Raw genomic sequence first — 15,574 nt, forward strand, 5'->3', positions numbered from 1 at the left:
TCTTTTTTTTTTATAAATAATATCTAGCAGTTTATTAACCAATGGAGTATATTGCACAACAAACTACCTCACATCTTTCAGGAAGAAAAACCACTGAATTTGAAAAGTAAAATGATGTCACCCACTGAATTCAGACACAATTAAAATGTGTTTTAAATATTTGTTTTGGGGGAGGGGGGTCACACACTCTTCTCAATTAAGAGAAACATTTATACAGTCCAGGTCTTTTATTTTCTTTACACGCATCATGCCATGAATTAATAGGGAATGGGTTCCAACAGTTCCAGCTCCTTTCCATTGGTTCTCGTGAAGTGTGCTTCTCTGGGTGGAGCAGGCTGACGCTTCAGTTGAACCCAAGTGCTTTTCTCTTTGGCTTCCTTCTTTTTCTGATCATTTTCCTTCACCCGTTTCAAGAAGATATCTCGACTCTTAGAGTGCTTAATATGCTCGATACGCACATTAATTCTCTTGGCAAGAATCTTGCCCTTAACTTGTTTGGTTACAATGATGCCAACAGCATGCTGGGTAACATTGTAGACTCTCCCTGATTTGTCATGGTAACATTTGTGGGGCATTCCTTTTTGAACAGTGCCCATTCCTTTGATATCTACAATATCACCTTTCTTGTAGATTCACAGGTATGTGGCCAAAGGAACAACTCCATGTTTTCTAAAAGGCCTAGAGAACATGTAGTGGGTGCCCCTCCTCTTTCCTTTTTTGTTGGTCATTTTGGCAAATTACTGGAATATGGCAGTTCTGGCCAAAAAGCTAGCATTCCTGTTTTCTATAGTGATAATATCCTGAACAAATTTTATATTACAAAAAGTCCAGTGTTCAAAATAATTTAATATTAGTAAAAGAACCCTACAGGGAGACAGTTTACTGGAAAATGCTTTTCTCTCCCATAAAACCTAATGCTGACAATTGAACAAAGATGTTTGTGAAGGATAAAGCTTCATTAAACTACAAATACATTAATATCTAGTATACTATATGTGTATTAACTAGTTTCAAGTCTTTATAAGTACAAACTTAAATTTCGTTGCTTTGAAAGACATTACATACACAACTTTGGACTGTAATTCTATTTTATTTTTATTCATTTTAATGCATACTACTTGCATAAAGTTTGCTGAATGCCGAAGTTTCATGATAATTTTACTCTGGTAGGTAGTCACGAGCTTTAGAGAAAACTTTCCATGTCCTCCAAAGGAAAGAGCTAAGGTTGGAATAAGAAACATACTCTCAAGGGAGTTCTGACTACCTGTATGCACATGAGTTACCTGGTGTGGACCCTGTCCTGCAGCCTTGGAATCTCCTTTTTACTGAGCGAGGAAATAGATGTACAGCATGAAGAAGGATGCCCTTTGGAAATGTTAGTATATACAGTTAAGGACTACACAACCCTTTGAGATGGTTCTTATTTCTTAAGAGCTGTGAATTTTGAAAAATATGGGTGGATGAGAAATGATGTGGATTCAATGTGCTTCAGCTGTAGATTTTATGAAATTATATAGGCTGGAATTATGATGTACAGGACAAATCAGAAAATATGTCTGTAACATTTATATTAAAAAAACGACACACTTATACAGATATTGATAAAATAAGGGCACACTCAACACCAAATAAAGATGAAAAAAATCATTATTATGAAGATGTCAATGAAGACAACTGGCTGTATGGAATACTTAAGAAAACATGTTTAGCAATGAAGAAATGGCATGTTTTCTATTAAAGTCAGTGTATTTTAGTGACCTAAGGCCTAAGTTGTACCTGACAAAAATGAAATGTCCTGAGGTCATGAGACTAACACTTTTTGCCTCTGCAAAATTTTACATCTACAAAAATAGCTTTCAGGTGAAAACCACAGCCTTTTCTAAACAAGCTACATATCACAGTTGACATTTTCTGGAGAATCATAGAAATTTTAATTCACACATTCTAAAAATTATAAATTAAGCTTCCTTTGTAAATAATTTAATAATAATAAATAACTTGAAAATTTTACTCAGAGGCTACTTGATTATCATTCCACCATACTTTAGATATTTTGGAATCATTGACACATTTAACACATTTTTCTTTAAATTGTGAAGTAATAATCTATTACTATCATTTATAACTTTAAAAAGTCTTTCACTCCTATTAGTTTATTTAGAAAATACTCTAAACCTGCTATAATGTCTTTTCCTGTGAAGAGAGAAATATAGCTCTCAAATTTCTTTCTTGTGTTTGAGATTTCCCTAATTCCATTAATGTGTTTACTTAACATTTTAAAATTATGAAATATACACACATTCAAAAGGATGTATATAATTATATTTATGGTTTAGAGAATAATGATAGAAACACCTTTATGCACAATTCCCAATGTAAGAAAGAAAATGCTGGTGCATTTGAAGATTCTGTATGTGTTCTCTCCAATCCCATTCCATTCCTTCACTGCCAGAGGTGACTGATATACTGCTAATCATTGTGCTCTGTAGTGTTTCTAAGTGTCTGTGGGAAAAGGGTTCCATGGTAAAAGAGGGTTGGGAAACTCAATGGGTAGGCCAGATTTTATGGCAAGAGTTTGGGAATTCACATAGCCAGCCCTAATGTGTTAACGAACATTTGAATCTATATAGAATTTTATTTTCATGGAACACATTTTACAAATTATTGATCTAAGTATTTTACCAAACTTTTGTGCAATTCATAATGAACAGACAAGTACAGATATTTCTCTATAAGATTTGAAGGATATTTGATGGAAAGAGTCTGTAAGGTGGATGAGTAATGCATCCACCAAAGCAGGAACTAAATGCAAACTCTCAGGGGCATAAAAGAGCAAAGATTTATTTATTATTTTTAATTCTTAGGGCTTCCCTGGTAGCGCAGTGGTTGGGAGTCCGCCTGCCGATGCAGGGGACAGGGGTTCGTGCCCTGGTCCGGGAGGATCCCACATGTCGCGGAGCGGCTGGGCCCGTGAGCCATGGCCGCTGGGCCTGTGCGTCCGGAGCCTGTGCTCTGCAGCGGGAGAGGCCACAGCAGTGAGAGGCCCACGTACCGCAAAAAAAAAAAAATTTATTGGAGTATAGTTGATTTACAATGTTGTGTTAGTTGCAGTATCCACTCTATTTTTTTTAAGATTCTTTTCCCATATAGACCATAACATAGTATTGAGTAGAGTTCCCAGTGCTATAGAGCAGTTTCTTATTACTTATCTATTTTATATACAGTAGTGTATGCAAAGATTTATTTCTCATTCACAATACCCATCAGAGGTTTGCTAGGGGCTCTATTCTGGGTGGTCTTCACTTTGGGCCACTCTCACTTGGACAGTGCTGATCAAGACACTTCTCACAATTTACCTGGCAGAGCTTGTCAAATGTCTCTACCCAGAACAAGAAGGGCAGGAAATGCTATGTGGGAAATATTTGGGGACCAGATTTTGATCATTCTCAGAGGCTGAGGGGCAAGGTCACTAGTCTATGCAAAGGGCTGAGGCTGTTTGAAAGGTAAGAACATTCATTATATCATTCAGTTTAGAAAAAGCCTCAGACCTCACATGAATCAGATGAGGGGACATTAGGATGGCATCCAGGCTTCAGAATTCTTGTCTCTGATACCGACGAATGTGTCCAGTGCCTCAGAGATTGGGGTTTGAGTATGAATCAGAGTGTCATTTCACATATGCAGGTAAGACTGGGACAGAGCAATAAAGCACTTGAACAAATCCATAAAATGCTGTATAACTGGGCAGTTGATGTCTCCTGAATTATCGTGTGGAATTGGTAGGGTGACTCAGGAGAGCATGCCAATTAATGTTAGGATTAGGCCACTGTACAGAATGAGCAGGCTGTTTTTTCTGTGTCTACCCTTTTCTTTATTCCCTTTTTATGATTCTATATATATGTATTATATGTATATATTAAATATTATGTATAATTTTTCTGAAAGTGCTCACCCATCTCAGTTGTTACATATAATACATAATATAAAATATGTAACAATATTTAACATACTGTATAATATAGAATATTTAGCTTTATATATATATATATATATATATATATATATATATATAATTTTTTAAGTCTAAAACTGCTTCTCCTGCAAATGACAAAGCTACTGTCTGACTTGGGACCAAAGGGTGAAAAACGAAATCTTGAAAACAGTATACACTTGAGTATAAATGTGATGGTGGCAGCAAAATTAACAGAAAAGAAAAAAAATCTCAAAGGGAAGATGGGAAAGTAGAGTGAAAGAGCCTACACTATTTAGAAACTGTCCATCCATGATCCCAAAAAAAAAAAAAAAAGAAGCTTCTGTATTTTATTTCAACAAAGGTGAGGAAATTTCCTGTACAGAATTACCTTCTCCATCTCTAAGGATTTCCTTTACGTATCTGTTTGCATCCATCAGAACAGCATTTAGAGTTCTCAGACAGATAAGAATCTAACAGCTTTTAAGATAGTGCTTTTCAAACTTTTGATTCCTTATAAGTGAACTTACAAGTGGACTCTATGGTATCTTTATTTATTACTTTCAATGTTAAAGTTTCTATTAAGTGAAGTGATGGATATTTTCTATCAGTCTGTGTTTAAGTGAACACAAATTATTATTTTTATTATTTTAATACTGCTGTTTTTGCTCATTTAGAAAGCATAGTATATTTATGATTGATGTCATTTAATTTCATTGAGATTCAACTGCCCTTTGAAAATACCCTTTTCTCAGCATATTAAAATGTATGTGCAGACAGGTAAACTAATATTTACATTGTTACAGGGCTGCTGTAACAAAAGGCCACAAACTTGGTAGCTTAAAACAACAGAAAGTTATTCTCTGATAATTTGAGAGGGCAGAAGCCCTAAATCAATGTCAGCAAGACTGCTCCCTTTGAAGAATCTTGGAGATAATCTTTCCTTGTCTCTTCTAGTTTTTGGTGGCTCCAGCCATTTCTTGGTTTGAGGCCACACAACTCCACTCTTTGTCTCCACCTAACGTACACTTCTGTCTCCCTCAGTCTGTCTTTTCTTCTTATAAGGGCACTTGTCATTGGATTAAAAACACCTGGATAATCCAAGATGATCTCATTTCAAGATACTTAATTGCATCTGCAAAGACCCTTTTCTTAAATAAGGGTCACAATCATAGGTTCCAGATGGGCATATCTTTCGGCAGGGCTGCTATTCAACCCACTACAGGTACCAACCTAAATACACTGGACTTTGACTTTGTTCTATTACATTTAGATATTCCATTCACATTTGTATGGATACAGTGCCAATTTTAGTTTTACATCATCCTCTCTGAAAAATTCTAGCTGTTAGTATTTGAATTCAATGATAAATTTTTATATACATATGTAAACAATTAGTTAATATATTTTCTTGTCTATTTCATAAATGCATAATAGACAAGTCACTTTCTTCTGAGCTTGCAGATAGGTTCTGTTTGCTTAGCATGATTACCGATGACGTTTGATATATTTTCCAAAATAGTCTACTCTGTAGAGTAGCTTTTCTCAGACATTTAAAAATAATTCCATATTATTTTATTTCCTCTTCCAAAGTCAAATATTTTTGAAGTCTTTTAAAAAAGTTATACAAAAGCTATAAAATATACAAATTGTTACAAAGAGCATTCCACTCCAACTCCCTATTTTTTAACATCTTTACTGGAGTATAATTGCTTTACAATGCTGTGTTAGTTTCTGCTGTATAACAAAGTGAATCAGCTATATGCATACGTATATCCCCATATCCCCTCCTTCTTGTGTCTCCCTCCCACCTTCCATATCCCACCCCTCTAGGTGTTCACAAAGCACCGAGCTGATCTCCCTGTGCTATGCAGCTGCTTCCCACTAGCTATCTGTTTTATGTTTGGTAGTGTATATATGTCAATGCTACTCTCTCACTTAGTCCCAGCTTACCCTTCCCCCTCCCTGTGTCCTCAAGTCCATTCTCTATGTCTGCGTCTTTATTCCTGTCCTGACCCTAGGTTCATCAGAACCATTTTCTTTTCAGATTCCATATATATGTGTTAGCAGTGCTGTGAAGAGTCTAGACATTGTAGCCAGAAATCCTGGCTTCAATTGTTGGTTCCATTCTATGCTAACCATGTGACCTTAGGCTAGTTTCTTAACCTCACTTCTTACCTGTAAAATTACATAATGATTCTATCAATCCATGAGTCAGTGCTCTTTAAGTGTTTTAAGACAGTGGTAACATTCACTAAGCCCTCACTAAATACTCATTATAAATATTATAATGAAAATGATTATTATTTAATATATTATTATTATCATTATTATTAAGGACACTAGTTCCTAAAATCAAGAGATTGCAAACTTCCTTCTAAATAGTTCAGTTTTCTGTTAGAGCAGGTTCAAAATTATTTTGTAAGAAACCACTAGCTCTACAGGAGGTATTAACCTGGTTTCACTCTCAGAGGAATAGAATAGAATAGTCTTCTACTTAGAATAGTCTTCTACTCAGGACAGATTCCCGGTGGGCTGCTCAGGTCCCTACCGTTCTCCATTGTCATCCAGTTGTCTCCACTGTCAGTTAAGGCTTTGCACTTAACCAATAACATAGAAGAGCTACATTGTAGAAACTCATGAGTGAATACAGAATCAAACTCCCTGCCACATCCTATCGCTCAAAAGATTACAAAAGAGAAACAATTGGAAGGAAGTGTTTCCTGGAAGCTTGTTGCAACAAATGGTTCCTTATTAAGAATGTTAGTAGGAATTACACTTACATTTAATGCCACAGTGCTACTTTGAGAGAATCTCTGAGAGAAAAAAGGATCCTGAAGTTCTGAAGATGTTGTTCACTCCGTTACACAGGCTCTTCATTTTGAGAAACTTAAGAGACATTGTTTTCTGAGATTAATATCAGGAATAGTTGTGATTTTTCTGTGCAGCTGGCTTGGTATGTTTATCTTAAAGAGAGATTGAAACATATAATTTACTAGATTTTGCTCCCTATGTTGTCTATTAAGAGCTTAGAGGCAAAATTGTGGTTAGCTCATGGCAAATGTATAGAACTTCACAGTATATAATTTTGATTAGTCTTATTTGTGGGTTGATTTTTTTAATTAATTTTTATTGGAGTATAGTTGCTTTACAATGTTGTGTTAGTTTCTGCTGTATAGCAAAGTGAATCAGCTATACATATACATATAGCCCCTCTTTTTTGGATTTCCTCTTTTTTGGATTTCCTTCACATTTAGGTCATCACAGAGCAATGAGTAGAGTTCCCTGTGCTATACAGCAGGTTCTCATTAGTTATCTATTTTATACATAGTAGTGTATATACGTCCATCCCAATCTCCCAAGCCATCCCACATCCCTTTCCCCTCCCCCACTCCACCCCGGTATCCATATGTCCATTCTTTACTGTAGGTTGATTTTTTTCTTTTGTTTTTTTTTTTTGTTTTTTTTCAGTACGCGGGCCTCTCACTGCTGTGGCCTCTCCTGCTGCGGAGCACAGGCTCCGGACACGCAGGCCCAGCAGCCATGGCTCACGGGCCCAGCCGCTCCGTGGCATGTGGGATCCTCCCGGACAGGGGCACGAATCCGTATCCGCTGCCTCGGCAGGCGGACTCTCAACCACTGCGCCACCTGTAGGTTGATTTTTATCTTTTGCTTTGTCTTGTGTTTGCCCAATTATTCTCACTTTATTAAATTTATTCTCTTTAACTGTACTGTGTATTTCTTTTAAAGCCACCTGAAATAGTTTTTGGAACAAAGTGGGTTAGTAATTAATAACTGTATCATTTATAGGGGAAATTGTAATTCCTCTTTATATCTTCATAGATCCTTCAAACATCATGGTATGTGAATCATAAACTGATAATTAACAGAAATATTTAAATGACAAACTGAGAAAGTTTAAGGTATGTTGGGGAAAGATGCAACTCTAATTTATAGGCTATTATAAAAACAGTGAAAGATGCTGACTTTTTGGTTTATCAAATGTTAAATATTTATAGATGTTAAAAAGTTATTCATACGAAACATCTTAAACTGCTTTGAAATAAAATGAAAGAACAAAACCTACATATTAGTGATGTTTGGGTTTTCCTTTCATAAAACTTTATTTCTTCAAGGCATAGAAATCGTTTCCATACACTGAAAATTCTTCTATAGATGACTACTTAGGAAAAAAATTCTACATGCCATATGGTAAAAATATATAGGGTGAAACAAACAATTTGTTAGAGAAATTGCTTTTCTTTTATGAAGTATGTCTCTTCAATTAAATTTTGTGGTGCATGATTTAGGATTTAGGTTAGTAGAGGAGATAGGTTAAAATTTGCGTGATAACAATAATATTTTATGAAAAGCCAGTGAGTATAGAGTTGTTTTCTTCAGGTTAAAATTTGCATGATAACAAGAATATTTTATGAAAAACCAGTGAGTATAGAGTTATGTTTTCTTCTTTTCTATTTTGACAAAATGCTAAATTAAAAAACTCAAGAAGACGTGCCTTATCAGAACCGTAATTATATAAAGTGGCTATGATAGTCTTCCTCCATAAATTATGGGTGGATATTACTTCTAAAAAAATACATGACAAGTTAATCATTAGAGAAAAAGGTAGTTTCTCGTGTTAATGTACATTTCTCAAAAGAAATGATCTTTTAGATCTTGCTCTTTGCGCACTCAGAAGTGACAAGCATTTGTTACATATGCTCAGCTGACAATGAGGCTGTCTCTCATGAAAAGAATTGGATTAATTTAGTTATAAAGAGATTTACATTTTGTGGTTTTAACATGTCTTTTGGAGATTAATGAATAAGAAATGAGATAAGAAAGCCCTTCAGAAGCAACTATTGCTGAATATGGTAGAAAAATTGCTCTTGGCTGGAAGATGAATCAAGTTTCTGTCAGGTAAAGCCAGGGAAAATTCTCTTGTGTTATGAACTAATGTTACCCGAGAGGGAATATTATGCAAGATGTATGATATTGCTTTCTCCTTCTCCCAGAAGCCAGGTGGTTGTGCACTAAAGCAATGTAACAAGATTTCTATACCTTCACTTTATTTATTTACTAGTTTAGCCATGATTCTAAAAAAAATATTGTCTGATCTTGCTTGTCCACACAGCTTCTTCTAGAAAGTTTTCACTATTTAAAATTGGTTATTAAATCTTTTATAACAATGATAAAATTCAATTTACTGAAGTTATTTGCTTTACTCTATGTTTTTCTGATTAAAATATATACTAGTGAGCAAAATATAACTAATCTAAATTCAAGGAATATGTATTTTGTTATTTTGTCTGCTTACAACCTTTTAAGTACGTACTCTTCTGTCAACCAAAATCTTAATTTCTCTTTCTTCAATAGCCTTTATATTCAGCATATATTACCACAAAATCACAAAACTGTAATTCTGTCTAATTCTAAAGCTATATGGGGATTTCACTAATATTTTGCCAAGCACAACAGTTGCAATAAAAATCAACTTACTGTGAAAACTCATCCCAAGAAAAATATTTAAGTTGCCTAGACTTAAGTATTCTAGAATGCACAAGCGTGAGAAAGCAAGCACCCATTACGAACAGCTAGGGAATTTTTTCAGTCCTTACCAGAGCAATTTAATGTGCTCCTTCAGTGTTCTGAAATGAAACTCCTTGAGAAAATCTGGAAGACCTTTGGATACTTGTAATAGCTGATACAATAGTGGTGCTTCAGGAGAAAAAAAGAGGAAATGCAGGATTCAAGCACCTTTTATTGTCAAAACAGATAAAACTGATTACAGTTAGGTCGTCTCATTTTTGCCTAAAGCCTTGGAATGGCATCCCACTGCACTTCCAATAAAACTTCCAACAGAACCCGCGTTGTTTACAAGGTTTTCTACCCTGCTGTGTGCCTTCCACTAACCTTCCATTCAGTCCTCATAGTGGAGCCCTCCCCCTTACACTCACTCAGCTTTGTTCAGGTCATCCTGGCCTTCTTTCTATTCCTCTACTGCAGGTGGATTTTTAATCAAATCTCAATTTTATTTTAGATATGGAAAGCCTTAGAATTAGGAATATTTTAATGCCAATATATTTCTTCCTTTCTCCTGGTGTTTCATAAGTACTTATGTCGAATTAAATTCTTTATATTAAACAATAGAAGAAGTAAATAAGTCCTTAAAAATGTGAGTCAAGGAGTAAAGAGTGGGGTAATATGGCTGAAACCTAATCGTATACTGTTTATGTTCTAAAGCTGAATTTATGAGCATGAGTTTTCCTTTGTTTCCGGGAGGTAGCTGATAGAGACTCAGATGTTTTTCTTAAAACTGTTTACAGCCATAGCAACCACTGGGATATGATTTCTCATATACTTTCCCCACATAGCACTGTCACCCATGACTTCTTCCCTACTGATGCTGTTTTAGATTGTTTTTCTTAATAGAGTGACTTCTCCCTTGAGCTAAGAAAAACTTTTGAAACCATATAACAAGCATTTCAGTTTGTAAATACTGAAGGAACTATGTTTGACAAGACTCCACAAATACTATGGCTTAATGTTCTCTCTACAGTGGGCATAATAATTATAGAAAATCTCTCTCTCCCCAGTATTCAAAATTTTCATTTGTAGCCCAAAATACTTAAAGCATAGAAAATAAAATATTGGTTTCCATGGAATTATTACATCTATTTTCATGCTAATATAATTAAAATATAACTGGATTCATTATAAATGTGTAGTTTAAAGTGATTTGCTTATGGAAGTGAGATGTCTTATTTGTCAATGAGTAAACTCTGTATTTCCAAGTTGGTAATTTCTTTTTATATTTTAGCATTGTGACAAAGAAAGAGTTTATGTATCCAGAGAGATAAAATTAAATAAGACAAATATGAAAACAGATTTGTTTTGTTCCACAGAGAAAAATAAGTTAGAAAGATTTATTCTAGCATTGGATGTCTTTTTACATATATTATAGTCCAATATAAGCTTAGTTAGATCATTTGAGGATTTGTTTTTGCCTGTTTCATACCAGCCATGTTATCTTTGAGCAGTGGTTCTCAAATTGAGTGCACATCAGAATCACCAAGAAGGCTTATTAAAACATGGATCTCTGGGGTCCGCCTCCAGAGTTTCTGAATCTCTGGGTCTAGGGTAGGGCTCAAGAACTGCATTTCCAACAGCTTCTCAGGAGACATTGCTGGTGCTGGTCCAGAGACCACAGTTTGAGAAAGTCATCATGCATCAATCACTTAATTTCTTTTCCTCATCTATTTCATCTATGAAATAATGGTGTTAAACTAAATGGCCGTTCAACAAACATGTATTACATGACTTAAATGTGTCAAATGTTTGCTAATCATGGTCCCTGCCTTTGGGGAGAACATGGAGAAGAAAGTGACTGATCCTGCCTGTGGTAGAAAAATCTGGGGACACTTGATAGAGGAGATGAATTCAAAACCCATAAAACTTGTTGTAAAAAGTTAAAACATAAAGAAATACATTTAGAAAAATGTTACCTCCTGTCCTCCATCCCCACTCCAACCCCACCTAATTCCCACTTCATAGATATAGCAATGTTAATAATTTGATATGAATCTGCCAAAATGTCTCCAAGTTATCCAGCCTTCTGGGATGATGCATTAAATATTCATATACAATAGAGCAAATATTTCCACATATTTTCTAGGATCCTCAAATATATAGGGAATGCTTTACTATCACCTCAAGCTCTAAATTCCTGATTTGGATTCCATTCTTATTCCTCACTCTTAGTTCGCCATCCTTGACTGCAGTTTTCTTCACCCTGCATTGCTTAATGCACAGACACCTTTATACCATCCTCCCCCAAAGCGCCACACATCCAAGGCTGTTGTGTATAACCGACTTATACTAAATATTTTGAGTTCACAGAGGTTAATTATAGCACTGAAAAGAAGATTGTACTCAAGATATCAGAGATCTGTAGTGACACCAACCTATCCAGTACTGCAACAAGTATGTGAAGACACACAGGAATTGACAACAAAGTATAACTAGGGTCAATGAAAAAGTTATGGTTTGCTCTCTAGATTAAAGAAAAATTAAGAACATAAGCTGTTAGAGGTTAGTTCTTAATTTTATCTAATTCACATCTCTGAGTTTTGTTGTTGTTTTGTTTTGTTTCGTTTTGGCTGAGGAAAATATGGGTCAGAATTTTTGTGACTTGTGATGGATTAAAGTTGAAAATTGCAGGAAAAATATAAGAATAAAATGGTATTATAAAGCAGCAGTTCTTAACTGTTGGGGTGTTTTCTTCTGCTGAACTATGGTTTTCCTCAAAGTAATCCAAATATGTAGATAGACATATAGATTTGAAAGCTCCTCAAAAAATGCTGCTTTAACAGGGCTTATTTCTGACTATGTGTACTAATAATGCACTATATAAATAATTAGGCACTGGAACATCATAGAAATAATTATAACCTGCAGCTAAGGTGGTTCATCACATGATGAAAGAAAAAGATCACCTTGAATTTTGCAAGGCATTCTTTTGGTTATAAAAATAGACCATTTCTAATACCTGCACATAATGTAATGAGAAGACTGCTATGCTTTGGGGTTAAGTCTCCACAGATTCAACTGCTTCAAAAAGGTTTAGGATTCTCTGGATTCAATTTTATACTCTAAAATCCAATCTCTTCAGAATACTTCCCCCTTCATGAGACTGATCCCTCAAAGTTGCTGTTAGCCTGGAAGAATCTATAGAGATTTTTTTAAAAATGGACTTCACTTTGGCTAGCACATAATATTTCTTCTAAGGTGTCAGACCAATACATTATTTCCTTTGCCAAAAATACATATGTTTTTTGTTTTTATAAATTTATTTATTTATTTTTGGCTGTGTTGGGTCTTCTTTGCTGCACGGGGGCTTTCTATAGCTGCAGTGAGTGGGGGCTACTCTTCGTTGTGGTGTGCGGGCTTCTCATTGCAGTGGCTTCTCTTGTCTTGGAGCATGGGCTTTAGGTGCGTGGGCTTCAGTAGTTGTGGCATGTGGGCTCAGTAGTTGTGGCTCATGGCTCTAGAGTGCAGGCTCAGTAGTTGTGGCACACGGGTTTAGTTGCTCTGCGGCATGGGGGATCTTCCAGACCAGGGCTTGAACCCGTGTCCCCTGGATTGGCAGGCAGATTCTTAACCACTGCGCCACCAGGGAAGTCCAAAAATTACATATGTTTTTGTTTCTGATTATTTCTTAAATCATTTGTGTAAAAAGAATTCAATTATGAAAATAAAAATCTTGTTTACCCTAAGGCTTTATTTCTCCTCATATTACATTTTATTTCACTTTTAAAACATCTTTATTGAGATACAATTTGCATGCCATAAAATTCACCAAAGTGTACAGTTTAATGGATTTTAGTATATTCAGAGTTGTGCTATCATCAACACAATCTAAGTTTAAAACATTTTCATCACTCAAAAAAGAAACCCCATACTCATTAGCTGTCACTCTCTGTTGTCACCCTCTCCCCTTTCCTTCCTCTCCAGCCATAAACAAACATTAATCTACATTCTGTCCCCATGGATTTGCCTATTGAGGATATAACTACAAACATACAATGCGTGACTGGCTTGCTTCATTTAGCAGAGCGTTTCCAAATTTCATCAATGTTGTAGCATATATCAATATATTATTCCTTCTATTGAAGATAATGTTTAATTTACCCATACATCAGTTGATGGACATTTGAGTTGCTTTTACTTTTTGACATTATGAATAATGCTGCTTTGAACATTTGTGTACAAGTGTTCTTGCATTAAAATGTTTTTATTTCTCTTGCATATGTACGTAAAAGTAGAATTGTTGGATCATATACTAACTCTGTGTTTAGGCTTTGTAGGAACTGCCAAACTGTTTTCCAAAGTGTCTGCGCAATTTTACATTCTGATAAACAATGTATAAAGATTCCATTTTATTCACACACTCACCAACAATTGTTATTGTGTCTCTTTTTGATTATGGCCACCCTAGTGGATGTGAAGTGGTAACTCACTGTGGTTTTGATTTGCATCTCTCTAACATGCTTACAGGTCATTTGTATATCTTCTTTGGAGAAATTTCATTTAGATACTTTGCTCATTTTCTAATTGGGTTGTATTTTTAATTCATAATAGTTCTTCATATAGTATACATACAAGTCCCTTATCACATATATGATTTGTATAAGTTTATTTCATTCTGTGGGTTGTCTTTTCACTTTATTGATAGTATCATTTGAAGCACAATATTTTTAGTTTTGATTTAGTCAAATTTATTTATTTTTTATTTCTTGTGCTTTGATGTCATATATAAGACACCATTGACTAATCCAGCCTCATGAATATTCACTCATGTTTTTATATAAGAGTTGTATTGTTTTAGCTCTTACAATTAGGTTTGTGATTCATTTTGAGTTAATATTTTAGTATTTTTTATGGTGTGAGACAGGAATTCAACTTTATTGCATGTGGATATTCAGCAACATTTTTTGAAAGCACTTCTTTTCCTGTTGAATTGTCTTGGTACCATTAATGTATGGGTTTATATCTAGACTCTCAGCTCTATTCTATTGATCTGTAGTTTTATTCTTATATAAGTACCATGCTGTATTAATTACTGTAGTTGTGTAGCAAGTTTTAAAATTATAAAGTGTAAGTCCTTCAACTTTATTCTTCTTTTTCAAGATGTTTTTTTCTTGGTATTCTAGTTTTTTTACATTTTAATATGAATTTTAGTACCACCTTGTCAGTTTTTGGAAAAAAGGCAGTTGGTGATTTGATAGGGATTGTGTTGAGCCTATAAATTAATTTGTAGGGTATTGCCATCTTAACAACATGTGACAAGTTGTTAATTACTAACTCAATCTTTACTTTGTTATAGCCTATTCTGGTTTTTCTGTTTCTTATTGACTCAGTTTTGGTAGTGTGTGTATTTACAAGAATTTTTCCATTTTATCTAGGTTATCTAATTTATTGGAATACATTTTTTTCATAGTATTCCCTTCTTATTTCTGTAAGGCTGTTAGTGATGTTTCCTATCTTATTCTTGATTTTAATGATTTGAGTGTTCTTTTTTTTATGGTCAGCCTAGTTAAATGTTTGTCATTCTGTTGATCTTTTCAAAGAACAAACTTTGCTTTAATTTTTTTTCTATTCATTTTCACTTCTCTATTTTATTTATTTCCTTTCCTCTAAATGCTTTAGATTTAACTTGGTCTTCTTTTCCAAGTTTCTTAAAGTATGAGTTTAGGTTTTTGAATTGAGTTGTTTCTTCTTTTTTAATATAGGCATTTACAGCTACAAATATTCCTCTGTGTAGCTACATCCCATAACGTTTTACATGTTGTGTTTTCATTTTCCTTCTTCTAAAGGTATTTTTGAATTTCACTTATGATTTTTTCTTTGACCCAGTGGTTATTTAGGAATAATGTGTTGTTTATTTTCCATACATTTATGAATTTCCAAACTTCCTTTTGGTATTGATTTATAATTTTATTCAATTTTGTTGGAAAATATACACTGCATGATATTTCAATCCAGTTAAATTTATTGAGGCTTGTTTTATGTCCTAGTGTATTGTGTATCCTGAGACTGTTCCAT

The 15,574-nt window shown here is 34.5% G+C and overlaps 1 pseudogene; it reads right to left on the bottom strand.

The window, feature by feature from the left end:
- Window positions 1-245: 245 nt before the first annotated feature.
- Window positions 246-731, bottom strand: LOC114903183 (annotated as a pseudogene).
- Between the last annotated feature and the right edge of the window lie 14,843 nt (window positions 732-15,574).

Source organism: Monodon monoceros, unplaced genomic scaffold, assembly GCF_005190385.1.
Source record: "Monodon monoceros isolate NGI ecotype Baffin Bay Population unplaced genomic scaffold, NGI_Narwhal_1 Super_Scaffold_20, whole genome shotgun sequence".
Lineage (NCBI taxonomy): Eukaryota > Metazoa > Chordata > Mammalia > Artiodactyla > Monodontidae > Monodon > Monodon monoceros.